This window comes from Ambystoma mexicanum, unplaced genomic scaffold (genome assembly GCF_040938575.1).
Source record: "Ambystoma mexicanum isolate Mex_15411 unplaced genomic scaffold, UKY_AmexF1_1 Mex_scaf10, whole genome shotgun sequence".
NCBI lineage: Eukaryota > Metazoa > Chordata > Amphibia > Caudata > Ambystomatidae > Ambystoma > Ambystoma mexicanum.
Genome location: NW_027182325.1, coordinates 3,842,501 through 3,862,393, shown reverse-complemented (window position 1 = coordinate 3,862,393; position 19,893 = coordinate 3,842,501). Strand labels below are relative to the sequence as shown.

Below are 19,893 nucleotides of genomic sequence, written 5' to 3'. Positions count from 1 at the left end.
AAAGGCAATTGAGAAATGGCTCACTTCCTGAACTTGGAGTACAAAAAAGCCTACAGCACCTGGTATTCCCAGGCGGTCTCCCATCCAGGTACTAACTAGGCCCGACCCTGCTTAGCTTCCGAGATCGGGCGCATTCAGTGTGGTGTGGCCGTAGGCTCTGGGCCTAGTGAGTTTTGTACTTTTAAGCATCTAGTCGGCTAGACCTTGCAGTTTTGAAAGGCAATTGTGAAATGGCTCACTTCCTGAACTTGGAGCACAAAAAAGCCTACAGCACCTGGTATTCCCAGGCGGTCTCCCATCCAGGTACTAACTAGGCCGGACACTGCTTAGCTTCTGAGATCAGATGAGATCGGGCGCATTCAGTGTGGTGTGGCCATAGGCTCTGGGCTTAGTGAGTTTTGTACTTTTAAGCATCTAGTCCTTGCAGTTTTGAAAGGCAATTGTGAAATGGCTCACTTCCTGAACTTGGAGCACAAAAAAGCCTACAGCACCTGGTATTCCCAGGTGGTCTCCCATCCAGGTACTAACTAGGCCCGACACTGCTTAGCTTCCGAGATCAGACGCAATCAGTGTGGTGTGGCCGTAGGCTCTGGGCCTAGTGAGTTTTGTACTTTTAAGCATCTAGTCAGCTAGACCTTGCAGTTTTGAAAGGCAATTGAGAAATGGCTCACTTCCTGAACTTGGAGCACAAAAAAGCCTACAGCACCTGGTATTCCCAGGCGGTCTCCCATCTAGGTACTAACGAGGCCCGACACTGCTTAGCTTCCGAGATCAGACGAGATCGGGCGCATTCAGTGTGGTGTGGCCGTAGGCTCTGGGCCTTGTGAGTTTTGTACTTTTAAGCATCTAGTCGGCTAGACCTTGCAGTTTTGAAAGGCAATTGAGAAATGGCTCACTTCCTGAACTTGGAGTACAAAAAAGCATACAGCACCTGGTATTCCCTGGCAGTCTGCCATCCAGGTACTAACTAGGCCCGACACTGCTTAGCTTCTGAGATCAGACGAGATCAGGCGCATTCAGTGTGGTGTGGCCGTAGGCTCTGGGCCTAGTGAGTTTTGTACTTTTAAGCATCTAGTCGGCTAGACCTTGCAGTTTTGAAAGGCAATTGAGAAAGGGCTCACTTCCTGAACTTGGAGCACAAAAAAGCCTACAGCACCTGGTATTCCCAGGCGGTCTCCCATCCAGGTACTAACTAGGCCTAACACTGCTTAACTTCCGAGATCAGACGAGATCGGGTGCATTCAGTGTGGTGTGGCCGTAGGCTCTAGGAATGCTAAGAATATTACTCTTATGCATTTGCATTTAGTAAGCTAAGCCATGCAGCCACTTGCAACATGATACCACGCTCATCGCTCGATCAGGCTCGATCAGGCGAGATATATAAGACTGGTGGGCCCATTCAGGACTCCTATGTCTGGTAGGATAACTTTAATTCATCCATCCTGTGTCTGTTGCAGGGAGGTGGAGAGAACAATCAACACAATAATGGTTTTCTTTCATGCCTCTTGAAGGACTCAATATTCTCTGTACTGCATTACATGTGAAAGTCGATTTATTACCCATTAACACACTACCTGTATGCTAATTCTATGTAAAAAGGTAGCTCCAGCCCTCATGATGTTGTCCAACATTTCCGCTATAAAACGGGATACAATTATTTTGGAAACATACCAAATTTGAAAAATAATTGAGAAGTTGCGCAATTACTAATCATGGAGCACAAAAAAGCCTACAGCACCTGGTATTCCCAGGCAGTCTCCCATCCAGGTACTAACTAGGCCGGACCCTGCTTAGCTTCCGAGATCGGGCGCATTCAGTGTGGTGTGGCCGTAGGCTCTGGGCCTAGTGAGTTTTGTACTTTTAAGCATCTAGTCGGCTAGACCTTGCAGTTTTGAAAGGCAATTGTGAAATGGCTCACTTCCTGAACTTGGAGCACAAAAAAGCCTACAGCACCTGGTATTCCCAGGTGGTCTCCCATCCAGGTACTAACTAGGCCCGACACTGCTTAGCTTCCGAGATCAGACTAGATCGGGCGCAATCAGTGTGGTGTGGCCGTAGGCTCTGGGCCTTGTGAGTTTTGTACTTTTAAGCATCTAGTCAGCTAGACCTTGCAGTTTTGAAAGGCAATTGAGAAATGGCTCACTTCCTGAACTTGGAGCACAAAAAAGCCTACAGCACCTGGTATTCACAGGCGGTCTCCCATCCAAGTACTAACGAGGCCCGACACTGCTTAGCTTCCGAGATCAGACGAGATCGGACGCATTCAGTGTGGTGTGGCCGTAGGCTCTGGGCCTTGTGAGTTTTGTACTTTTAAGCATCTAGTCGGCTAGACCTTGCAGTTTTGAAAGGCAATTGAGAAATGGCTCACTTCCTGAACTTGGAGTACAAAAAAGCCTACAGCACCTGGTATTCCCAGGCGGTCTCCCATCCAGGTACTAACTAGGCCCGACACTGCTTAGCTTCTGAGATCAGACAAGATCAGGCGCATTCAGTGTGGTGTGGCCGTAGGCTCTGGGCCTAGTGAGTTTTGTACTTTTAAGCATCTAGTCGGCTAGACCTTGCAGTTTTAAAAGGCAATTGAGAAAGGGCTCACTTCCTGAACTTGGAGCACAAAAAAGCCTACAGCACCTGGTATTCCCAGGCAGTCTCCCATCCAGGTACTAACTAGGCCTGACACTGCTTAATTTCCGAGATCAGACGAGATCGGGTGCATTCAGTGTGGTGTGGCCGTAGGCTCTAGGAATGCTAAGAATATTACTCTTATGCATTTGCATTTAGTAAGCTAAGCCATGCAGCCACTTGCAACATGATACCACGCTCATCGCTCGATCAGGCTCGATCAGGCGAGATATATAAGACTGGTGGGCCCATTCAGGACTCCTATGTCTGGTAGGATAACTTTAATTCATCCATCCTGTGTCTGTTGCAGGGAGGTGGAGAGAACAATCAACACAATAATGGTTTTCTTTCATGCCTCTTGAAGGACTCAATATTCTCTGTACTGCATTACATGTGAAAGTCGATTTATTACCCATGAACACACTACCTGTATGCTAATTCTATGTAAAAAGGTAGCTCCAGCCCTCATGATGTTGTCCAACATTTCCGCTATAAAACGGGATACAATTATTTTGGAAACATACCAAATTTGAAAAATAATTGAGAAGTTGCGCAATTACTAATCATGGAGCACAAAAAAAGCCTACAGCACCTGGTATTCCCAGGCAGTCTCCCATCCAGGTACTAACTAGGCCCGACCCTGCTTAGCTTCCGAGATGGGGTGCATTCAGTGTGGTGTGGCCGTAGGCTCTGGGCCTAGTGAGTTTTGTACTTTTAAGCATCTAGTCGGCTAGACCTTGCAGTTTTGAAAGGAAATTGTGAAATGGCTCACTTCCTGAACTTGGAGCACAAAAAAGCCTACAGCACCTGGTATTCCCAGGCGGTCTCCCATCCAGGTACTAACTAGGCCCGACACTGCTTAGCTTCTGAGATCAGATGAGATCGGGCGCATTCAGTGTGGTGTGGCCGTAGGCTCTGGGCTTAGTGAGTTTTGTACTTTTAAGCATCTAGTCGGCTAGACCTTGCAGTTTTGAAAGGCAATTGTGAAATGGCTCACTTCCTGAACTTGGAGCACAAAAAAGCCTACAGCACCTGGTATTCCCAGGTGGTCTCCCATCCAGGTACTAACTAGGCCCGACACTGCTTAGCTTCTGAGATCAGACGCAATCAGTGTGGTGCGGCCGTAGGCTCTGGGCCTAGTGAGTTTTGTACTTTTAAGCATCTAGTCAGCTAGACCTTGCAGTTTTGAAAGGCAATTGAGAAATGGCTCACTTCCTGAACTTGGAGCACAAAAAAGGCTACAGCACCTGGTATTCCCAGGCGGTCTCCCATCCAGGTACTAACGAGGCCCGACACTGCTTAGCTTCCGAGATCAGACGAGATCGGGCGCATTCAGTGTGGTGTGGCCGTAGGGTCTGGGCCTTGTGAGTTTTGTACTTTTAAGCATCTAGTCGGCTAGACCTTGCAGTTTTGAAAGGCAATTGAGAAATGGCTCACTTCCTGAACTTGGAGTACAAAAAAGCCTACAGCACCTGGTATTCCCAGGCGGTCTCCCATCCAGGTACTAACTAGGCCCGACACTGCTTAGCTTCTGAGATCAGACGAGATCAGGCGCATTCAGTGTGGTGTGGCCGTAGGCTCTGGGCCTAGTGAGTTTTGTACTTTTAAGCATCTAGTCGGCTAGACCTTGCAGTTTTGAAAGGCAATTGAGAAAGGGCTCACTTCCTGAACTTGGAGCACAAAAAAGCCTACAGCACCTGGTATTCCCAGGCAGTCTCCCATCCAGGTACTAACTAGGCCTAACACTGCTTAACTTCCGAGATCAGACGAGATCGGGTGCATTCAGTGTGGTGTGGCCGTAGGCTCTAGGAATGCTAAGAATATTACTCTTATGCATTTGCATTTAGTAAGCTAAGCCATGCAGCCACTTGCAACATGATACCACGCTCATCGCTCGATCAGGCTCGATCAGGCGAGATATATAAGACTGGTGGGCCCATTCAGGACTCCTATGTCTGGTAGGATAACTTTAATTCATCCATCCTGTGTCTGTTGCAGGGAGGTGGAGAGAACAATCAACACAATAATGGTTTTCTTTCATGCCTCTTGAAGGACTCAATATTCTCTGTACTGCATTACATGTGAAAGTCGATTTATTACCCATGAACACACTACCTGTATGCTAATTCTATGTAAAAAGGTAGCTCCAGCCCTCATGATGTTGTCCAACATTTCCGCTATAAAACGGGATACAATTATTTTGGAAACATACCAAATTTGAAAAATAATTGAGAAGTTGCGCAATTACTAATCATGGAGCACAAAAAAGCCTACAGCACCTGGTATTCCCAGGCAGTCTCCCATCCAGGTACTAACTAGGCCCGACCCTGCTTAGCTTCCGAGATCGGGCGCATTCAGTGTGGTGTGGCCGTAGGCTCTGGGCCTAGTGAGTTTTGTACTTTTAAGCATCTAGTCGGCTAGACCTTGCAGTTTTGAAAGGGAATTGTGAAATGGCTCACTTCCTGAACTTGGAGCACAAAAAAGCCTACAGCACCTGGTATTCCCAGGTGGTCTCCCATCCAGGTACTAACTAGGCCCGACACTGCTTAGCTTCCGAGATCAGACGAGATCGGGCGCAATCAGTGTGGTGTGGCCGTAGGCTCTGGGCCTAGTGAGTTTTGTACTTTTAAGCATCTAGTCAGCTAGACCTTGCAGTTTTGAAAGGCAATTGAGAAATGGCTCACTTCCTGAACTTGGAGCACAAAAAAGCATACAGCACCTGGTATTCCCAGGCGGTCTCCCATCCAGGTACTAACGAGGCCCGACACTGCTTAGCTTCCGAGATCAGACGAGATCGGGCGCATTCAGTGTGGTGTGGCCGTAGGCTCTGGGCCTTGTGAGTTTTGTACTTTTAAGCATCTAGTCGGCTAGACCTTGCAGTTTTGAAAGGCAATTGAGAAATGGCTCACTTCCTGAACTTGGAGCACAAAAAAGCCTACAGCACCTGGTATTCCCAGGCGGTCTCCCATCCAGGTACTAACGAGGCCCGACACTGCTTAGCTTCCGAGATCAGACGAGATCGGGCGCATTCAGTGTGGTGTGGCCGTAGGCTCTGGGCCTTGTGAGTTTTGTACTTTTAAGCATTTAGTCGGCTAGACCTTGCAGTTTTGAAAGGCAATTGAGAAATGGCTCACTTCCTGAACTTGGAGTACAAAAAAGCCTACAGCACCTGGTATTCCCAGGCGGTCTCCCATCCAGGTACTAACTAGGCCCGACACTGCTTAGCTTCTGAGATCAGACGAGATCAGGCGCATTCAGTGTGGTGTGGCCGTAGGCTCTGGGCCTAGTGAGTTTTGTACTTTTAAGCATCTAGTCGGCTAGACCTTGCAGTTTTGAAAGGCAATTGTGAAATGGCTCACTTCCTGAACTTGGAGCACAAAAAAGCCTACAGCACCTGGTATTCCCAGGTGGTCTCCCATCCAGGTACTAACTAGGCCTGACACTGCTTAGCTTCCGAGATCAGACGAGATCGGGCGCAATCAGTGTGGTGTGGCCGTAGGCTCTGGGCCTAGTGAGTTTTGTACTTTTAAGCATCTAGTCAGCTAGACCTTGCAGTTTTGAAAGGCAATTGAGAAATGGCTCACTTCCTGAACTTGGAGCACAAAAAAGCCTACAGCACCTGGTATTCCCAGGCGGTCTCCCATCCAGGTACTAACAAGGCCCGACACTGCTTAGCTTCCGAGATCAGACGAGATCGGGCGCATTCAGTGTGGTGTGGCCGTAGGCTCTAGGAATGCTAAGAATATTACTCTTATGCATTTGCATTTAGTAAGCTAAGCCATGCAGCCACTTGCAACATGATACCACGCTCATCGCTCGATCAGGCGAGATAAATAAGACTGGTGGGCCCATTCAGGACTCCTATGTCTGGTAGGATAACTTTAATTCATCCATCCTGTGTCTGTTGCAGGGAGGTGGAGAGAACAATCAACACAATAATGGTTTTCTTTCATGCCTCTTGAAGGACTCAATATTCTCTGTACTGCATTACATGTGAAAGTCGATTTATTACCCATGAACACACTACCTGTATGCTAATTCTATGTAAAAAGGTAGCTCCAGCCCTCATGATGTTGTCCAACATTTCCGCTATAAAACGGGATACAATTATTTTGGAAACATACCAAATTTGAAAAATAATTGAGAAGTTGCGCAATTACTAATCATGGAGCACAAAAAAGCCTACAGCACCTGGTATTCCCAGGCAGTCTCCCATCCAGGTACTAACTAGGCCCGACCCTGCTTAGCTTCCGAGATCGGGCGCATTCAGTGTGGTGTGGCCGTAGGCTCTGGGCCTAGTGAGTTTTGTACTTTTAAGCATCTAGTCGGCTAGACCTTGCAGTTTTGAAAGGCAATTGTGAAATGGCTCACTTCCTGAACTTGGAGCACAAAAAAGCCTACAGCACCTGGTATTCCCAGGTGGTCTCCCATCCAGGTACTAACTAGGCCCGACACTGCTTAGCTTCCGAGATCAGACTAGATCGGGCGCAATCAGTGTGGTGTGGCCGTAGGCTTTGGGCCTTGTGAGTTTTGTACTTTTAAGCATCTAGTCAGCTAGACCTTGCAGTTTTGAAAGGCAATTGAGAAATGGCTCACTTCCTGAACTTGGAGCACAAAAAAGCCTACAGCACCTGGTATTCCCAGGCGGTCTCCCATCCAAGTACTAACGAGGCCCGACACTGCTTAGCTTCCGAGATCAGACGAGATCGGACGCATTCAGTGTGGTGTGGCCGTAGGCTCTGGGCCTTGTGAGTTTTGTACTTTTAAGCATCTAGTCGGCTAGACCTTGCAGTTTTGAAAGGCAATTGAGAAATGGCTCACTTCCTGAACTTGGAGCACAAAAAAGCCTACAGCACCTGGTATTCCCAGGTGGTCTCCCATCCAGGTACTAACGAGGCCCGACACTGCTTAGCTTCCGAGATCAGACGAGATCGGGCGCATTCAGTGTGGTGTGGCCGTAGGCTCTGGGCCTTGTGAGTTTTGTACTTTTAAGCATCTAGTCGGCTAGACCTTGCAGTTTTGAAAGGCAATTGAGAAATGGCTCACTTCCTGAACTTGGAGTACAAAAAAGCCTACAGCACCTGGTATTCCCAGGCGGTCTCCCATCCAGGTACTAACTAGGCCCGACCCTGCTTAGCTTCCGAGATCGGGCGCATTCAGTGTGGTGTGGCCGTAGGCTCTGGGCCTAGTGAGTTTTGTACTTTTAAGCATCTAGTCGGCTAGACCTTGCAGTTTTGAAAGGCAATTGTGAAATGGCTCACTTCCTGAACTTGGAGCACAAAAAAGCCTACAGCACCTGGTATTCCCAGGCGGTCTCCCATCCAGGTACTAACTAGGCCGGACACTGCTTAGCTTCTGAGATCAGATGAGATCGGGCGCATTCAGTGTGGTGTGGCCATAGGCTCTGGGCTTAGTGAGTTTTGTACTTTTAAGCATCTAGTCCTTGCAGTTTTGAAAGGCAATTGTGAAATGGCTCACTTCCTGAACTTGGAGCACAAAAAAGCCTACAGCACCTGGTATTCCCAGGTGGTCTCCCATCCAGGTACTAACTAGGCCCGACACTGCTTAGCTTCCGAGATCAGACGCAATCAGTGTGGTGTGGCCGTAGGCTCTGGGCCTAGTGAGTTTTGTACTTTTAAGCATCTAGTCAGCTAGACCTTGCAGTTTTGAAAGGCAATTGAGAAATGGCTCACTTCCTGAACTTGGAGCACAAAAAAGCCTACAGCACCTGGTATTCCCAGGCGGTCTCCCATCTAGGTACTAACGAGGCCCGACACTGCTTAGCTTCCGAGATCAGACGAGATCGGGCGCATTCAGTGTGGTGTGGCCGTAGGCTCTGGGCCTTGTGAGTTTTGTACTTTTAAGCATCTAGTCGGCTAGACCTTGCAGTTTTGAAAGGCAATTGAGAAATGGCTCACTTCCTGAACTTGGAGTACAAAAAAGCATACAGCACCTGGTATTCCCTGGCAGTCTGCCATCCAGGTACTAACTAGGCCCGACACTGCTTAGCTTCTGAGATCAGACGAGATCAGGCGCATTCAGTGTGGTGTGGCCGTAGGCTCTGGGCCTAGTGAGTTTTGTACTTTTAAGCATCTAGTCGGCTAGACCTTGCAGTTTTGAAAGGCAATTGAGAAAGGGCTCACTTCCTGAACTTGGAGCACAAAAAAGCCTACAGCACCTGGTATTCCCAGGCGGTCTCCCATCCAGGTACTAACTAGGCCTAACACTGCTTAACTTCCGAGATCAGACGAGATCGGGTGCATTCAGTGTGGTGTGGCCGTAGGCTCTAGGAATGCTAAGAATATTACTCTTATGCATTTGCATTTAGTAAGCTAAGCCATGCAGCCACTTGCAACATGATACCACGCTCATCGCTCGATCAGGCTCGATCAGGCGAGATATATAAGACTGGTGGGCCCATTCAGGACTCCTATGTCTGGTAGGATAACTTTAATTCATCCATCCTGTGTCTGTTGCAGGGAGGTGGAGAGAACAATCAACACAATAATGGTTTTCTTTCATGCCTCTTGAAGGACTCAATATTCTCTGTACTGCATTACATGTGAAAGTCGATTTATTACCCATTAACACACTACCTGTATGCTAATTCTATGTAAAAAGGTAGCTCCAGCCCTCATGATGTTGTCCAACATTTCCGCTATAAAACGGGATACAATTATTTTGGAAACATACCAAATTTGAAAAATAATTGAGAAGTTGCGCAATTACTAATCATGGAGCACAAAAAAGCCTACAGCACCTGGTATTCCCAGGCAGTCTCCCATCCAGGTACTAACTAGGCCGGACCCTGCTTAGCTTCCGAGATCGGGCGCATTCAGTGTGGTGTGGCCGTAGGCTCTGGGCCTAGTGAGTTTTGTACTTTTAAGCATCTAGTCGGCTAGACCTTGCAGTTTTGAAAGGCAATTGTGAAATGGCTCACTTCCTGAACTTGGAGCACAAAAAAGCCTACAGCACCTGGTATTCCCAGGTGGTCTCCCATCCAGGTACTAACTAGGCCCGACACTGCTTAGCTTCCGAGATCAGACTAGATCGGGCGCAATCAGTGTGGTGTGGCCGTAGGCTCTGGGCCTTGTGAGTTTTGTACTTTTAAGCATCTAGTCAGCTAGACCTTGCAGTTTTGAAAGGCAATTGAGAAATGGCTCACTTCCTGAACTTGGAGCACAAAAAAGCCTACAGCACCTGGTATTCACAGGCGGTCTCCCATCCAAGTACTAACGAGGCCCGACACTGCTTAGCTTCCGAGATCAGACGAGATCGGACGCATTCAGTGTGGTGTGGCCGTAGGCTCTGGGCCTTGTGAGTTTTGTACTTTTAAGCATCTAGTCGGCTAGACCTTGCAGTTTTGAAAGGCAATTGAGAAATGGCTCACTTCCTGAACTTGGAGTACAAAAAAGCCTACAGCACCTGGTATTCCCAGGCGGTCTCCCATCCAGGTACTAACTAGGCCCGACACTGCTTAGCTTCTGAGATCAGACAAGATCAGGCGCATTCAGTGTGGTGTGGCCGTAGGCTCTGGGCCTAGTGAGTTTTGTACTTTTAAGCATCTAGTCGGCTAGACCTTGCAGTTTTAAAAGGCAATTGAGAAAGGGCTCACTTCCTGAACTTGGAGCACAAAAAAGCCTACAGCACCTGGTATTCCCAGGCAGTCTCCCATCCAGGTACTAACTAGGCCTGACACTGCTTAATTTCCGAGATCAGACGAGATCGGGTGCATTCAGTGTGGTGTGGCCGTAGGCTCTAGGAATGCTAAGAATATTACTCTTATGCATTTGCATTTAGTAAGCTAAGCCATGCAGCCACTTGCAACATGATACCACGCTCATCGCTCGATCAGGCTCGATCAGGCGAGATATATAAGACTGGTGGGCCCATTCAGGACTCCTATGTCTGGTAGGATAACTTTAATTCATCCATCCTGTGTCTGTTGCAGGGAGGTGGAGAGAACAATCAACACAATAATGGTTTTCTTTCATGCCTCTTGAAGGACTCAATATTCTCTGTACTGCATTACATGTGAAAGTCGATTTATTACCCATGAACACACTACCTGTATGCTAATTCTATGTAAAAAGGTAGCTCCAGCCCTCATGATGTTGTCCAACATTTCCGCTATAAAACGGGATACAATTATTTTGGAAACATACCAAATTTGAAAAATAATTGAGAAGTTGCGCAATTACTAATCATGGAGCACAAAAAAAGCCTACAGCACCTGGTATTCCCAGGCAGTCTCCCATCCAGGTACTAACTAGGCCCGACCCTGCTTAGCTTCCGAGATGGGGTGCATTCAGTGTGGTGTGGCCGTAGGCTCTGGGCCTAGTGAGTTTTGTACTTTTAAGCATCTAGTCGGCTAGACCTTGCAGTTTTGAAAGGAAATTGTGAAATGGCTCACTTCCTGAACTTGGAGCACAAAAAAGCCTACAGCACCTGGTATTCCCAGGCGGTCTCCCATCCAGGTACTAACTAGGCCCGACACTGCTTAGCTTCTGAGATCAGATGAGATCGGGCGCATTCAGTGTGGTGTGGCCGTAGGCTCTGGGCTTAGTGAGTTTTGTACTTTTAAGCATCTAGTCGGCTAGACCTTGCAGTTTTGAAAGGCAATTGTGAAATGGCTCACTTCCTGAACTTGGAGCACAAAAAAGCCTACAGCACCTGGTATTCCCAGGTGGTCTCCCATCCAGGTACTAACTAGGCCCGACACTGCTTAGCTTCTGAGATCAGACGCAATCAGTGTGGTGCGGCCGTAGGCTCTGGGCCTAGTGAGTTTTGTACTTTTAAGCATCTAGTCAGCTAGACCTTGCAGTTTTGAAAGGCAATTGAGAAATGGCTCACTTCCTGAACTTGGAGCACAAAAAAGGCTACAGCACCTGGTATTCCCAGGCGGTCTCCCATCCAGGTACTAACGAGGCCCGACACTGCTTAGCTTCCGAGATCAGACGAGATCGGGCGCATTCAGTGTGGTGTGGCCGTAGGGTCTGGGCCTTGTGAGTTTTGTACTTTTAAGCATCTAGTCGGCTAGACCTTGCAGTTTTGAAAGGCAATTGAGAAATGGCTCACTTCCTGAACTTGGAGTACAAAAAAGCCTACAGCACCTGGTATTCCCAGGCGGTCTCCCATCCAGGTACTAACTAGGCCCGACACTGCTTAGCTTCTGAGATCAGACGAGATCAGGCGCATTCAGTGTGGTGTGGCCGTAGGCTCTGGGCCTAGTGAGTTTTGTACTTTTAAGCATCTAGTCGGCTAGACCTTGCAGTTTTGAAAGGCAATTGAGAAAGGGCTCACTTCCTGAACTTGGAGCACAAAAAAGCCTACAGCACCTGGTATTCCCAGGCAGTCTCCCATCCAGGTACTAACTAGGCCTAACACTGCTTAACTTCCGAGATCAGACGAGATCGGGTGCATTCAGTGTGGTGTGGCCGTAGGCTCTAGGAATGCTAAGAATATTACTCTTATGCATTTGCATTTAGTAAGCTAAGCCATGCAGCCACTTGCAACATGATACCACGCTCATCGCTCGATCAGGCTCGATCAGGCGAGATATATAAGACTGGTGGGCCCATTCAGGACTCCTATGTCTGGTAGGATAACTTTAATTCATCCATCCTGTGTCTGTTGCAGGGAGGTGGAGAGAACAATCAACACAATAATGGTTTTCTTTCATGCCTCTTGAAGGACTCAATATTCTCTGTACTGCATTACATGTGAAAGTCGATTTATTACCCATGAACACACTACCTGTATGCTAATTCTATGTAAAAAGGTAGCTCCAGCCCTCATGATGTTGTCCAACATTTCCGCTATAAAACGGGATACAATTATTTTGGAAACATACCAAATTTGAAAAATAATTGAGAAGTTGCGCAATTACTAATCATGGAGCACAAAAAAGCCTACAGCACCTGGTATTCCCAGGCAGTCTCCCATCCAGGTACTAACTAGGCCCGACCCTGCTTAGCTTCCGAGATCGGGCGCATTCAGTGTGGTGTGGCCGTAGGCTCTGGGCCTAGTGAGTTTTGTACTTTTAAGCATCTAGTCGGCTAGACCTTGCAGTTTTGAAAGGGAATTGTGAAATGGCTCACTTCCTGAACTTGGAGCACAAAAAAGCCTACAGCACCTGGTATTCCCAGGTGGTCTCCCATCCAGGTACTAACTAGGCCCGACACTGCTTAGCTTCCGAGATCAGACGAGATCGGGCGCAATCAGTGTGGTGTGGCCGTAGGCTCTGGGCCTAGTGAGTTTTGTACTTTTAAGCATCTAGTCAGCTAGACCTTGCAGTTTTGAAAGGCAATTGAGAAATGGCTCACTTCCTGAACTTGGAGCACAAAAAAGCATACAGCACCTGGTATTCCCAGGCGGTCTCCCATCCAGGTACTAACGAGGCCCGACACTGCTTAGCTTCCGAGATCAGACGAGATCGGGCGCATTCAGTGTGGTGTGGCCGTAGGCTCTGGGCCTTGTGAGTTTTGTACTTTTAAGCATCTAGTCGGCTAGACCTTGCAGTTTTGAAAGGCAATTGAGAAATGGCTCACTTCCTGAACTTGGAGCACAAAAAAGCCTACAGCACCTGGTATTCCCAGGCGGTCTCCCATCCAGGTACTAACGAGGCCCGACACTGCTTAGCTTCCGAGATCAGACGAGATCGGGCGCATTCAGTGTGGTGTGGCCGTAGGCTCTGGGCCTTGTGAGTTTTGTACTTTTAAGCATTTAGTCGGCTAGACCTTGCAGTTTTGAAAGGCAATTGAGAAATGGCTCACTTCCTGAACTTGGAGTACAAAAAAGCCTACAGCACCTGGTATTCCCAGGCGGTCTCCCATCCAGGTACTAACTAGGCCCGACACTGCTTAGCTTCTGAGATCAGACGAGATCAGGCGCATTCAGTGTGGTGTGGCCGTAGGCTCTGGGCCTAGTGAGTTTTGTACTTTTAAGCATCTAGTCGGCTAGACCTTGCAGTTTTGAAAGGCAATTGTGAAATGGCTCACTTCCTGAACTTGGAGCACAAAAAAGCCTACAGCACCTGGTATTCCCAGGTGGTCTCCCATCCAGGTACTAACTAGGCCTGACACTGCTTAGCTTCCGAGATCAGACGAGATCGGGCGCAATCAGTGTGGTGTGGCCGTAGGCTCTGGGCCTAGTGAGTTTTGTACTTTTAAGCATCTAGTCAGCTAGACCTTGCAGTTTTGAAAGGCAATTGAGAAATGGCTCACTTCCTGAACTTGGAGCACAAAAAAGCCTACAGCACCTGGTATTCCCAGGCGGTCTCCCATCCAGGTACTAACAAGGCCCGACACTGCTTAGCTTCCGAGATCAGACGAGATCGGGCGCATTCAGTGTGGTGTGGCCGTAGGCTCTAGGAATGCTAAGAATATTACTCTTATGCATTTGCATTTAGTAAGCTAAGCCATGCAGCCACTTGCAACATGATACCACGCTCATCGCTCGATCAGGCGAGATAAATAAGACTGGTGGGCCCATTCAGGACTCCTATGTCTGGTAGGATAACTTTAATTCATCCATCCTGTGTCTGTTGCAGGGAGGTGGAGAGAACAATCAACACAATAATGGTTTTCTTTCATGCCTCTTGAAGGACTCAATATTCTCTGTACTGCATTACATGTGAAAGTCGATTTATTACCCATGAACACACTACCTGTATGCTAATTCTATGTAAAAAGGTAGCTCCAGCCCTCATGATGTTGTCCAACATTTCCGCTATAAAACGGGATACAATTATTTTGGAAACATACCAAATTTGAAAAATAATTGAGAAGTTGCGCAATTACTAATCATGGAGCACAAAAAAGCCTACAGCACCTGGTATTCCCAGGCAGTCTCCCATCCAGGTACTAACTAGGCCCGACCCTGCTTAGCTTCCGAGATCGGGCGCATTCAGTGTGGTGTGGCCGTAGGCTCTGGGCCTAGTGAGTTTTGTACTTTTAAGCATCTAGTCGGCTAGACCTTGCAGTTTTGAAAGGCAATTGTGAAATGGCTCACTTCCTGAACTTGGAGCACAAAAAAGCCTACAGCACCTGGTATTCCCAGGTGGTCTCCCATCCAGGTACTAACTAGGCCCGACACTGCTTAGCTTCCGAGATCAGACTAGATCGGGCGCAATCAGTGTGGTGTGGCCGTAGGCTTTGGGCCTTGTGAGTTTTGTACTTTTAAGCATCTAGTCAGCTAGACCTTGCAGTTTTGAAAGGCAATTGAGAAATGGCTCACTTCCTGAACTTGGAGCACAAAAAAGCCTACAGCACCTGGTATTCCCAGGCGGTCTCCCATCCAAGTACTAACGAGGCCCGACACTGCTTAGCTTCCGAGATCAGACGAGATCGGACGCATTCAGTGTGGTGTGGCCGTAGGCTCTGGGCCTTGTGAGTTTTGTACTTTTAAGCATCTAGTCGGCTAGACCTTGCAGTTTTGAAAGGCAATTGAGAAATGGCTCACTTCCTGAACTTGGAGTACAAAAAAGCCTACAGCACCTGGTATTCCCAGGCGGTCTCCCATCCAGGTACTAACTAGGCCTGACACTGCTTAACTTCCGAGATCAGACGAGATCGGGTGCATTCAGTGTGGTGTGGCCGTAGGCTCTAGGAATGCTAAGAATATTACTCTTATGCATTTGCATTTAGTAAGCTAAGCCATGCAGCCACTTGCAACATGATACCACGCTCATCGCTCGATCAGGCTCGATCAGGCGAGATATATAAGACTGGTGGGCCCATTCAGGACTCCTATGTCTGGTAGGATAACTTTAATTCATCCATCCTGTGTCTGTTGCAGGGAGGTGGAGAGAACAATCAACACAATAATGGTTTTCTTTCATGCCTCTTGAAGGACTCAATATTCTCTGTACTGCATTACATGTGAAAGTCGATTTATTACCCATGAACACACTACCTGTATGCTAATTCTATGTAAAAAGGTAGCTCCAACCCTCATGATGTTGTCCAACATTTCCGCTATAAAACGGGATACAATTATTTTGGAAACATACCAAATTTGAAAAATAATTGAGAAGTTGCGCAATTACTAATCATGGAGCACAAAAAAAGCCTACAGCACCTGGTATTCCCAGGCAGTCTCCCATCCAAGTACTAACTAGGCCCGACCCTGCTTAGCTTCTGAGATCGGGCGCATTCAGTGTGGTGTGGCCGTAGGCTCTGGGCCTAGTGAGTTTTGTACTTTTAAGCATCTAGTCGGCTAGACCTTGCAGTTTTGAATGGCAATTGTTAAATGGCTCACTTCCTGAACTTGGAGCACAAAAAAGCCTACAGCACCTGGTATTCCCAGGCGGTCTCCCATCCAGGTACTAACTAGGCCCGACACTGCTTAGCTTCTGAGATCAGATGAGATCGGGCGCATTCAGTGTGCTGTGGCCGTAGGCTCTGGGCTTAGTGAGTTTTGTACTTTTAAGCATCTAGTCGGCTAGACCTTGCAGTTTTGAAAGGAAATTGTGAAATGGCTCACTTCCTGAACTTGGAGCACAAAAAAGCCTACAGCACCTGGTATTCCCAGGTGGTCTCCCATCCAGGTACTAACTAGGCCCGACACTGCTTAGCTTCCGAGATCGGGCGCATTCAGTGTGGTGTGGCCGTAGGCTCTGGGCCTAGTGAGTTTTGTACTTTTAAGCATCTAGTCGGCTAGACCTTGCAGTTTTGAAAGGCAATTGAGAAATGGCTCACTTCCTGAACTTGGAGTACAAAAAAGCCTACAGCACCTGGTATTCCCAGGCGGTCTCCCATCCAGGTACTAACTAGGCCCGACACTGCTTAGCTTCTGAGATCAGACGAGATCAGGCGCATTCAGTGTGGTGTGGCCGTAGGCTCTGGGCCTAGTGAGTTTTGTACTTTTAAGCATCTAGTCGGCTAGACCTTGCAGTTTTGAAAGGCAATTGTGAAATGGCTCACTTCCTGAACTTGGAGCACAAAAAAGCCTACAGCACCTGGTATTCCCAGGCGGTCTCCCATCCAGGTACTAACTAGGCCCGACACTGCTTAGCTTCTGAGATCAGACGAGATCAGGCGCATTCAGTGTGGTGTGGCCGTAGGCTCTGGGCCTAGTGAGTTTTGTACTTTTAAGCATCTAGTCAGCTAGACCTTGCAGTTTTGAAAGGCAATTGAGAAAGGGCTCACTTCCTGAACTTGGAGCACAAAAAAGCCTACAGCACCTGGTATTCCCAGGCGGTCTCCCATCCAGGTACTAACTAGGCCTGACACTGCTTAACTTCCAAGATCAGACGAGATCGGGTGCATTCAGTGTGGTGTGGCCGTAGGCTCTAGGAATGCTAAGAATATTACTCTTATGCATTTGCATTTAGTAAGCTAAGCCATGCAGCCACTTGCAACATGATACCACGCTCATCGCTCGATCAGGCTCGATCAGGCGAGATATATAAGACTGGTGGGCCCATTCAGGACTCCTATGTCTGGTAGGATAACTTTAATTCATCCATCCTGTGTCTGTTGCAGGGAGGTGGAGAGAACAATCAACACAATAATGGTTTTCTTTCATGCCTCTTGAAGGACTCAATATTCTCTGTACTGCATTACATGTGAAAGTCGATTTATTACCCATGAACACACTACCTGTATGCTAATTCTATGTAAAAAGGTAGCTCCAGCCCTCATGATGTTGTCCAACATTTCCGCTATAAAACGGGATACAATTATTTTGGAAACATACCAAATTTGAAAAATAATTGAGAAGTTGCGCAATTACTAATCATGGAGCACAAAAAAGCCTACAGCACCTGGTATTCCCAGGCAGTCTCCCATCCAGGTACTAACTAGGCCTGACCCTGCTTAGCTTCCGAGATCGGGCGCATTCAGTGTGGTGTGGCCGTAGGCTCTGGGCCTAGTGAGTTTTGTACTTTTAAGCATCTAGTCGGCTAGACCTTGCAGTTTTGAAAGGCAATTGTGAAATGGCTCACATCCTGAACTTGGAGCACAAAAAAGCCTACAGCACCTGGTATTCCCAGGTGGTTTCCCATCCAGGTACTAACTAGGCCCGACACTGCTTAGCTTCCGAGATCAGACTAGATCGGGCGCAATCAGTGTGGTGTGGCCGTAGGCTCTGGGCCTTGTGAGTTTTGTACTTTTAAGCATCTAGTCAGCTAGACCTTGCAGTTTTGAAAGGCAATTGAGAAATGGCTCACTTCCTGAACTTGGAGCACAAAAAAGCCTACAGCACCTGGTATTCCCAGGCGGTCTCCCATCCAAGTACTAACGAGGCCCGACACTGCTTAGCTTCCGAGATCAGACGAGATCGGACGCATTCAGTGTGGTGTGGCCGTAGGCTCTGGGCCTTGTGAGTTTTGTACTTTTAAGCATCTAGTCGGCTAGACCTTGCAGTTTTAAAAGGCAATTGAGAAAGGGCTCACTTCCTGAACTTGGAGCACAAAAAAGCCTACAGCACCTGGTATTCCCAGGCGGTCTCCCATCCAGGTACTAACTAGGCCTGACACTGCTTAACTTCCAAGATCAGACGAGATCGGGTGCATTCAGTGTGGTGTGGCCGTAGGCTCTAGGAATGCTAAGAATATTACTCTTATGCATTTGCATTTAGTAAGCTAAGCCATGCAGCCACTTGCAACATGATACCACGCTCATCGCTCGATCAGGCGAGATATATAAGACTGGTGGGCCCATTCAGGACTCCTATGTCTGGTAGGATAACTTTAATTCATCCATCCTGTGTCTGTTGCAGGGAGGTGGAGAGAACAATCAACACAATAATGGTTTTCTTTCATGCCTCTTGAAGGACTCAATATTCTCTGTACTGCATTACATGTGAAAGTCGATTTATTACCCATGAACACACTACCTGTATGCTAATTCTATGTAAAAAGGTAGCTCCAGCCCTCATGATGTTGTCCAACATTTCCGCTATAAAACGGGATACAATTATTTTGGAAACATACCAAATTTGAAAAATAATTGAGAAGTTGCGCAATTACTAATCATGGAGCACAAAAAAGCCTACAGCACCTGGTATTCCCAGGCAGTCTCCCATCCAGGTACTAACTAGGCCCGACCCTGCTTAGCTTCCGAGATCGGGCGCATTCAGTGTGGTGTGGCCGTAGGCTCTGGGCCTGGTGAGTTTTGTACTTTTAAGCATCTAGTCGGCTAGACCTTGCAGTTTTGAAAGGCAATTGTGAAATGGCTCACTTCCTGAACTTGGAGCACAAAAAAGCCTACAGCACCTGGTATTCCCAGGTGGTCTCCCATCCAGGTACTAACTAGGCCCAACACTGCTTAGCTTCCGAGATCAGACGAGATCGGGCGCAATCAGTGTGGTGTGGCCGTAGGCTCTGGGCCTAGTGAGTTTTGTACTTTTAAGCATCTAGTCAGCTAGACCTTGCAGTTTTGAAAGGCAATTGAGAAATGGCTCACTTCCTGAACTTGGAGCACAAAAAAGCCTACAGCACCTGGTATTCCCAGGCGGTCTCCCATCCAGGTACTAACGAGGCCCGACACTGCTTAGCTTCCGAGATCAGACGAGATCGGGCGCATTCAGTGTGGTGTGGCTGTAGGCTCTGGGCCTTGTGAGTTTTGTACTTTTAAGCATCTAGTCGGCTAGACCTTGCAGTTTTGAAAGGCAATTGAGAAATGGCTCACTTCCTGAACTTGGAGTACAAAAAAGCCTACAGCACCTGGTATTCCCAGGCGGTCTCCCATCCAGGTACTAACTAGGCCCGACACTGCTTAGCTTCTGAGATCAGACGAGATCAGGCGCATTCAGTGTGGTGTGGCCGTAGGCTCTGGGCCTAGTGAGTTTTGTACTTTTAAGCATCTAGTCGGCTAGCCCTTGCAGTTTTGAAAGGCAATTGTGAAATGGCTCACTTCCTGAACTTGGAGCACAAAAAAGCCTACAGCACCTGGTATTCCCAGGTGGTCTCCCATCCAGGTACTAACTAGGCCTGACACTGCTTAGCTTCCGAGATCAGACGAGATCGGGCGCAATCAGTGTGGTGTGGCCGTAGGCTCTGGGCCTAGTGAGTTTTGTACTTTTAAGCATCTAGTCAGCTAGACCTTGCAGTTTTGAAAGGCAATTGAGAAATGGCTCACTTCCTGAACTTGGAGCACAAAAAAGCCTACAGCACCTGGTATTCCCAGGCGGTCTCCCATCCAGGTACTAACAAGGCCCGACACTGCTTAGCTTCCGAGATCAGACGAGATCGGGCACATTCAGTGTGGTGTGGCCGTAGGCTCTAGGAATGCTAAGAATATTACTCTTATGCATTTGCATTTAGTAAGC

The 19,893-nt window shown here is 47.8% G+C and overlaps 52 non-coding genes and 20 pseudogenes across 52 annotated transcripts; all 72 read right to left on the bottom strand.

The window, feature by feature from the left end:
- Positions 1-47: 47 nt before the first annotated feature.
- Positions 48-156, bottom strand: LOC138542871 (5S ribosomal RNA; annotated as a pseudogene).
- Positions 157-262: 106 nt separating this feature from the next.
- Positions 263-381, bottom strand: LOC138542424 (5S ribosomal RNA). Its single transcript, XR_011290406.1, has one exon. It is a non-coding gene; the product is annotated as a 5S ribosomal RNA (ribosomal RNA).
- Positions 382-479: 98 nt separating this feature from the next.
- Positions 480-588, bottom strand: LOC138543998 (5S ribosomal RNA; annotated as a pseudogene).
- A 106-nt stretch (positions 589-694) lies between these two features.
- Positions 695-813, bottom strand: LOC138551255 (5S ribosomal RNA). The gene has a single exon (XR_011294982.1). It is a non-coding gene; the product is annotated as a 5S ribosomal RNA (ribosomal RNA).
- Positions 814-919: 106 nt separating this feature from the next.
- LOC138542556 (5S ribosomal RNA) lies at positions 920-1,038 on the bottom strand (annotated as a pseudogene).
- Positions 1,039-1,144: 106 nt separating this feature from the next.
- Positions 1,145-1,263, bottom strand: LOC138547165 (5S ribosomal RNA). Its single transcript, XR_011291013.1, has one exon. It is a non-coding gene; the product is annotated as a 5S ribosomal RNA (ribosomal RNA).
- Positions 1,264-1,726: 463 nt separating this feature from the next.
- Positions 1,727-1,835, bottom strand: LOC138545829 (5S ribosomal RNA; annotated as a pseudogene).
- A 106-nt stretch (positions 1,836-1,941) lies between these two features.
- On the bottom strand, positions 1,942-2,060 carry LOC138540567 (5S ribosomal RNA). Its single transcript, XR_011288609.1, has one exon. It is a non-coding gene; the product is annotated as a 5S ribosomal RNA (ribosomal RNA).
- Positions 2,061-2,166: 106 nt separating this feature from the next.
- LOC138541347 (5S ribosomal RNA) lies at positions 2,167-2,285 on the bottom strand. Its single transcript, XR_011289356.1, has one exon. It is a non-coding gene; the product is annotated as a 5S ribosomal RNA (ribosomal RNA).
- A 106-nt stretch (positions 2,286-2,391) lies between these two features.
- LOC138537373 (5S ribosomal RNA) lies at positions 2,392-2,510 on the bottom strand. Its single transcript, XR_011285512.1, has one exon. It is a non-coding gene; the product is annotated as a 5S ribosomal RNA (ribosomal RNA).
- Positions 2,511-2,616: 106 nt separating this feature from the next.
- LOC138542042 (5S ribosomal RNA) lies at positions 2,617-2,735 on the bottom strand. Its single transcript, XR_011290032.1, has one exon. It is a non-coding gene; the product is annotated as a 5S ribosomal RNA (ribosomal RNA).
- A 464-nt stretch (positions 2,736-3,199) lies between these two features.
- Positions 3,200-3,308, bottom strand: LOC138545574 (5S ribosomal RNA; annotated as a pseudogene).
- Positions 3,309-3,414: 106 nt separating this feature from the next.
- Positions 3,415-3,533, bottom strand: LOC138550926 (5S ribosomal RNA). Its single transcript, XR_011294667.1, has one exon. It is a non-coding gene; the product is annotated as a 5S ribosomal RNA (ribosomal RNA).
- A 106-nt stretch (positions 3,534-3,639) lies between these two features.
- Positions 3,640-3,748, bottom strand: LOC138544152 (5S ribosomal RNA; annotated as a pseudogene).
- Positions 3,749-3,854: 106 nt separating this feature from the next.
- Positions 3,855-3,973, bottom strand: LOC138542389 (5S ribosomal RNA). The gene has a single exon (XR_011290372.1). It is a non-coding gene; the product is annotated as a 5S ribosomal RNA (ribosomal RNA).
- A 106-nt stretch (positions 3,974-4,079) lies between these two features.
- Positions 4,080-4,198, bottom strand: LOC138545967 (5S ribosomal RNA). Its single transcript, XR_011290875.1, has one exon. It is a non-coding gene; the product is annotated as a 5S ribosomal RNA (ribosomal RNA).
- Positions 4,199-4,304: 106 nt separating this feature from the next.
- Positions 4,305-4,423, bottom strand: LOC138551308 (5S ribosomal RNA). The gene has a single exon (XR_011295034.1). It is a non-coding gene; the product is annotated as a 5S ribosomal RNA (ribosomal RNA).
- A 463-nt stretch (positions 4,424-4,886) lies between these two features.
- LOC138543778 (5S ribosomal RNA) lies at positions 4,887-4,995 on the bottom strand (annotated as a pseudogene).
- A 106-nt stretch (positions 4,996-5,101) lies between these two features.
- Positions 5,102-5,220, bottom strand: LOC138548413 (5S ribosomal RNA). Its single transcript, XR_011292216.1, has one exon. It is a non-coding gene; the product is annotated as a 5S ribosomal RNA (ribosomal RNA).
- Positions 5,221-5,326: 106 nt separating this feature from the next.
- LOC138540511 (5S ribosomal RNA) lies at positions 5,327-5,445 on the bottom strand. The gene has a single exon (XR_011288556.1). It is a non-coding gene; the product is annotated as a 5S ribosomal RNA (ribosomal RNA).
- A 106-nt stretch (positions 5,446-5,551) lies between these two features.
- LOC138550730 (5S ribosomal RNA) lies at positions 5,552-5,670 on the bottom strand. The gene has a single exon (XR_011294478.1). It is a non-coding gene; the product is annotated as a 5S ribosomal RNA (ribosomal RNA).
- A 106-nt stretch (positions 5,671-5,776) lies between these two features.
- LOC138545955 (5S ribosomal RNA) lies at positions 5,777-5,895 on the bottom strand. Its single transcript, XR_011290874.1, has one exon. It is a non-coding gene; the product is annotated as a 5S ribosomal RNA (ribosomal RNA).
- A 106-nt stretch (positions 5,896-6,001) lies between these two features.
- On the bottom strand, positions 6,002-6,120 carry LOC138539169 (5S ribosomal RNA). The gene has a single exon (XR_011287245.1). It is a non-coding gene; the product is annotated as a 5S ribosomal RNA (ribosomal RNA).
- Positions 6,121-6,226: 106 nt separating this feature from the next.
- On the bottom strand, positions 6,227-6,345 carry LOC138548567 (5S ribosomal RNA). The gene has a single exon (XR_011292364.1). It is a non-coding gene; the product is annotated as a 5S ribosomal RNA (ribosomal RNA).
- A 453-nt stretch (positions 6,346-6,798) lies between these two features.
- LOC138543776 (5S ribosomal RNA) lies at positions 6,799-6,907 on the bottom strand (annotated as a pseudogene).
- A 106-nt stretch (positions 6,908-7,013) lies between these two features.
- LOC138540566 (5S ribosomal RNA) lies at positions 7,014-7,132 on the bottom strand. The gene has a single exon (XR_011288608.1). It is a non-coding gene; the product is annotated as a 5S ribosomal RNA (ribosomal RNA).
- Positions 7,133-7,238: 106 nt separating this feature from the next.
- LOC138537923 (5S ribosomal RNA) lies at positions 7,239-7,357 on the bottom strand. Its single transcript, XR_011286041.1, has one exon. It is a non-coding gene; the product is annotated as a 5S ribosomal RNA (ribosomal RNA).
- A 106-nt stretch (positions 7,358-7,463) lies between these two features.
- Positions 7,464-7,582, bottom strand: LOC138549611 (5S ribosomal RNA). The gene has a single exon (XR_011293389.1). It is a non-coding gene; the product is annotated as a 5S ribosomal RNA (ribosomal RNA).
- A 106-nt stretch (positions 7,583-7,688) lies between these two features.
- Positions 7,689-7,797, bottom strand: LOC138542870 (5S ribosomal RNA; annotated as a pseudogene).
- Positions 7,798-7,903: 106 nt separating this feature from the next.
- Positions 7,904-8,022, bottom strand: LOC138542423 (5S ribosomal RNA). Its single transcript, XR_011290405.1, has one exon. It is a non-coding gene; the product is annotated as a 5S ribosomal RNA (ribosomal RNA).
- Positions 8,023-8,120: 98 nt separating this feature from the next.
- On the bottom strand, positions 8,121-8,229 carry LOC138543996 (5S ribosomal RNA; annotated as a pseudogene).
- Positions 8,230-8,335: 106 nt separating this feature from the next.
- LOC138551254 (5S ribosomal RNA) lies at positions 8,336-8,454 on the bottom strand. The gene has a single exon (XR_011294981.1). It is a non-coding gene; the product is annotated as a 5S ribosomal RNA (ribosomal RNA).
- Positions 8,455-8,560: 106 nt separating this feature from the next.
- On the bottom strand, positions 8,561-8,679 carry LOC138542555 (5S ribosomal RNA; annotated as a pseudogene).
- A 106-nt stretch (positions 8,680-8,785) lies between these two features.
- LOC138547164 (5S ribosomal RNA) lies at positions 8,786-8,904 on the bottom strand. The gene has a single exon (XR_011291012.1). It is a non-coding gene; the product is annotated as a 5S ribosomal RNA (ribosomal RNA).
- A 463-nt stretch (positions 8,905-9,367) lies between these two features.
- Positions 9,368-9,476, bottom strand: LOC138545828 (5S ribosomal RNA; annotated as a pseudogene).
- A 106-nt stretch (positions 9,477-9,582) lies between these two features.
- LOC138540564 (5S ribosomal RNA) lies at positions 9,583-9,701 on the bottom strand. Its single transcript, XR_011288607.1, has one exon. It is a non-coding gene; the product is annotated as a 5S ribosomal RNA (ribosomal RNA).
- A 106-nt stretch (positions 9,702-9,807) lies between these two features.
- On the bottom strand, positions 9,808-9,926 carry LOC138541346 (5S ribosomal RNA). The gene has a single exon (XR_011289355.1). It is a non-coding gene; the product is annotated as a 5S ribosomal RNA (ribosomal RNA).
- A 106-nt stretch (positions 9,927-10,032) lies between these two features.
- On the bottom strand, positions 10,033-10,151 carry LOC138537372 (5S ribosomal RNA). Its single transcript, XR_011285511.1, has one exon. It is a non-coding gene; the product is annotated as a 5S ribosomal RNA (ribosomal RNA).
- A 106-nt stretch (positions 10,152-10,257) lies between these two features.
- LOC138542041 (5S ribosomal RNA) lies at positions 10,258-10,376 on the bottom strand. The gene has a single exon (XR_011290031.1). It is a non-coding gene; the product is annotated as a 5S ribosomal RNA (ribosomal RNA).
- A 464-nt stretch (positions 10,377-10,840) lies between these two features.
- LOC138545573 (5S ribosomal RNA) lies at positions 10,841-10,949 on the bottom strand (annotated as a pseudogene).
- A 106-nt stretch (positions 10,950-11,055) lies between these two features.
- Positions 11,056-11,174, bottom strand: LOC138550925 (5S ribosomal RNA). The gene has a single exon (XR_011294666.1). It is a non-coding gene; the product is annotated as a 5S ribosomal RNA (ribosomal RNA).
- Positions 11,175-11,280: 106 nt separating this feature from the next.
- Positions 11,281-11,389, bottom strand: LOC138544151 (5S ribosomal RNA; annotated as a pseudogene).
- A 106-nt stretch (positions 11,390-11,495) lies between these two features.
- Positions 11,496-11,614, bottom strand: LOC138542388 (5S ribosomal RNA). Its single transcript, XR_011290371.1, has one exon. It is a non-coding gene; the product is annotated as a 5S ribosomal RNA (ribosomal RNA).
- A 106-nt stretch (positions 11,615-11,720) lies between these two features.
- LOC138545943 (5S ribosomal RNA) lies at positions 11,721-11,839 on the bottom strand. Its single transcript, XR_011290872.1, has one exon. It is a non-coding gene; the product is annotated as a 5S ribosomal RNA (ribosomal RNA).
- A 106-nt stretch (positions 11,840-11,945) lies between these two features.
- LOC138551307 (5S ribosomal RNA) lies at positions 11,946-12,064 on the bottom strand. The gene has a single exon (XR_011295033.1). It is a non-coding gene; the product is annotated as a 5S ribosomal RNA (ribosomal RNA).
- Positions 12,065-12,527: 463 nt separating this feature from the next.
- On the bottom strand, positions 12,528-12,636 carry LOC138543775 (5S ribosomal RNA; annotated as a pseudogene).
- Positions 12,637-12,742: 106 nt separating this feature from the next.
- Positions 12,743-12,861, bottom strand: LOC138548411 (5S ribosomal RNA). Its single transcript, XR_011292215.1, has one exon. It is a non-coding gene; the product is annotated as a 5S ribosomal RNA (ribosomal RNA).
- Positions 12,862-12,967: 106 nt separating this feature from the next.
- Positions 12,968-13,086, bottom strand: LOC138540510 (5S ribosomal RNA). Its single transcript, XR_011288555.1, has one exon. It is a non-coding gene; the product is annotated as a 5S ribosomal RNA (ribosomal RNA).
- A 106-nt stretch (positions 13,087-13,192) lies between these two features.
- LOC138550729 (5S ribosomal RNA) lies at positions 13,193-13,311 on the bottom strand. The gene has a single exon (XR_011294477.1). It is a non-coding gene; the product is annotated as a 5S ribosomal RNA (ribosomal RNA).
- A 106-nt stretch (positions 13,312-13,417) lies between these two features.
- Positions 13,418-13,536, bottom strand: LOC138545932 (5S ribosomal RNA). Its single transcript, XR_011290871.1, has one exon. It is a non-coding gene; the product is annotated as a 5S ribosomal RNA (ribosomal RNA).
- A 106-nt stretch (positions 13,537-13,642) lies between these two features.
- On the bottom strand, positions 13,643-13,761 carry LOC138539168 (5S ribosomal RNA). The gene has a single exon (XR_011287244.1). It is a non-coding gene; the product is annotated as a 5S ribosomal RNA (ribosomal RNA).
- A 106-nt stretch (positions 13,762-13,867) lies between these two features.
- LOC138548566 (5S ribosomal RNA) lies at positions 13,868-13,986 on the bottom strand. Its single transcript, XR_011292363.1, has one exon. It is a non-coding gene; the product is annotated as a 5S ribosomal RNA (ribosomal RNA).
- A 453-nt stretch (positions 13,987-14,439) lies between these two features.
- LOC138543774 (5S ribosomal RNA) lies at positions 14,440-14,548 on the bottom strand (annotated as a pseudogene).
- Positions 14,549-14,654: 106 nt separating this feature from the next.
- On the bottom strand, positions 14,655-14,773 carry LOC138540563 (5S ribosomal RNA). Its single transcript, XR_011288606.1, has one exon. It is a non-coding gene; the product is annotated as a 5S ribosomal RNA (ribosomal RNA).
- A 106-nt stretch (positions 14,774-14,879) lies between these two features.
- Positions 14,880-14,998, bottom strand: LOC138537922 (5S ribosomal RNA). Its single transcript, XR_011286040.1, has one exon. It is a non-coding gene; the product is annotated as a 5S ribosomal RNA (ribosomal RNA).
- Positions 14,999-15,104: 106 nt separating this feature from the next.
- Positions 15,105-15,223, bottom strand: LOC138549359 (5S ribosomal RNA). The gene has a single exon (XR_011293141.1). It is a non-coding gene; the product is annotated as a 5S ribosomal RNA (ribosomal RNA).
- A 464-nt stretch (positions 15,224-15,687) lies between these two features.
- LOC138544762 (5S ribosomal RNA) lies at positions 15,688-15,796 on the bottom strand (annotated as a pseudogene).
- Positions 15,797-15,902: 106 nt separating this feature from the next.
- Positions 15,903-16,021, bottom strand: LOC138541729 (5S ribosomal RNA). Its single transcript, XR_011289729.1, has one exon. It is a non-coding gene; the product is annotated as a 5S ribosomal RNA (ribosomal RNA).
- A 106-nt stretch (positions 16,022-16,127) lies between these two features.
- LOC138542662 (5S ribosomal RNA) lies at positions 16,128-16,236 on the bottom strand (annotated as a pseudogene).
- Positions 16,237-16,342: 106 nt separating this feature from the next.
- LOC138545921 (5S ribosomal RNA) lies at positions 16,343-16,461 on the bottom strand. Its single transcript, XR_011290870.1, has one exon. It is a non-coding gene; the product is annotated as a 5S ribosomal RNA (ribosomal RNA).
- Positions 16,462-16,567: 106 nt separating this feature from the next.
- Positions 16,568-16,686, bottom strand: LOC138545910 (5S ribosomal RNA). The gene has a single exon (XR_011290869.1). It is a non-coding gene; the product is annotated as a 5S ribosomal RNA (ribosomal RNA).
- A 106-nt stretch (positions 16,687-16,792) lies between these two features.
- Positions 16,793-16,911, bottom strand: LOC138537829 (5S ribosomal RNA). Its single transcript, XR_011285951.1, has one exon. It is a non-coding gene; the product is annotated as a 5S ribosomal RNA (ribosomal RNA).
- Positions 16,912-17,374: 463 nt separating this feature from the next.
- LOC138545409 (5S ribosomal RNA) lies at positions 17,375-17,483 on the bottom strand (annotated as a pseudogene).
- Positions 17,484-17,589: 106 nt separating this feature from the next.
- On the bottom strand, positions 17,590-17,708 carry LOC138541419 (5S ribosomal RNA). The gene has a single exon (XR_011289426.1). It is a non-coding gene; the product is annotated as a 5S ribosomal RNA (ribosomal RNA).
- Positions 17,709-17,814: 106 nt separating this feature from the next.
- LOC138537921 (5S ribosomal RNA) lies at positions 17,815-17,933 on the bottom strand. The gene has a single exon (XR_011286039.1). It is a non-coding gene; the product is annotated as a 5S ribosomal RNA (ribosomal RNA).
- Positions 17,934-18,039: 106 nt separating this feature from the next.
- Positions 18,040-18,158, bottom strand: LOC138537828 (5S ribosomal RNA). Its single transcript, XR_011285950.1, has one exon. It is a non-coding gene; the product is annotated as a 5S ribosomal RNA (ribosomal RNA).
- Positions 18,159-18,611: 453 nt separating this feature from the next.
- LOC138543773 (5S ribosomal RNA) lies at positions 18,612-18,720 on the bottom strand (annotated as a pseudogene).
- A 106-nt stretch (positions 18,721-18,826) lies between these two features.
- On the bottom strand, positions 18,827-18,945 carry LOC138537647 (5S ribosomal RNA). The gene has a single exon (XR_011285776.1). It is a non-coding gene; the product is annotated as a 5S ribosomal RNA (ribosomal RNA).
- A 106-nt stretch (positions 18,946-19,051) lies between these two features.
- On the bottom strand, positions 19,052-19,170 carry LOC138550879 (5S ribosomal RNA). The gene has a single exon (XR_011294621.1). It is a non-coding gene; the product is annotated as a 5S ribosomal RNA (ribosomal RNA).
- Positions 19,171-19,276: 106 nt separating this feature from the next.
- LOC138545899 (5S ribosomal RNA) lies at positions 19,277-19,395 on the bottom strand. The gene has a single exon (XR_011290868.1). It is a non-coding gene; the product is annotated as a 5S ribosomal RNA (ribosomal RNA).
- Positions 19,396-19,501: 106 nt separating this feature from the next.
- On the bottom strand, positions 19,502-19,620 carry LOC138539166 (5S ribosomal RNA). Its single transcript, XR_011287243.1, has one exon. It is a non-coding gene; the product is annotated as a 5S ribosomal RNA (ribosomal RNA).
- Positions 19,621-19,726: 106 nt separating this feature from the next.
- On the bottom strand, positions 19,727-19,845 carry LOC138551099 (5S ribosomal RNA). Its single transcript, XR_011294833.1, has one exon. It is a non-coding gene; the product is annotated as a 5S ribosomal RNA (ribosomal RNA).
- Between the last annotated feature and the right edge of the window lie 48 nt (positions 19,846-19,893).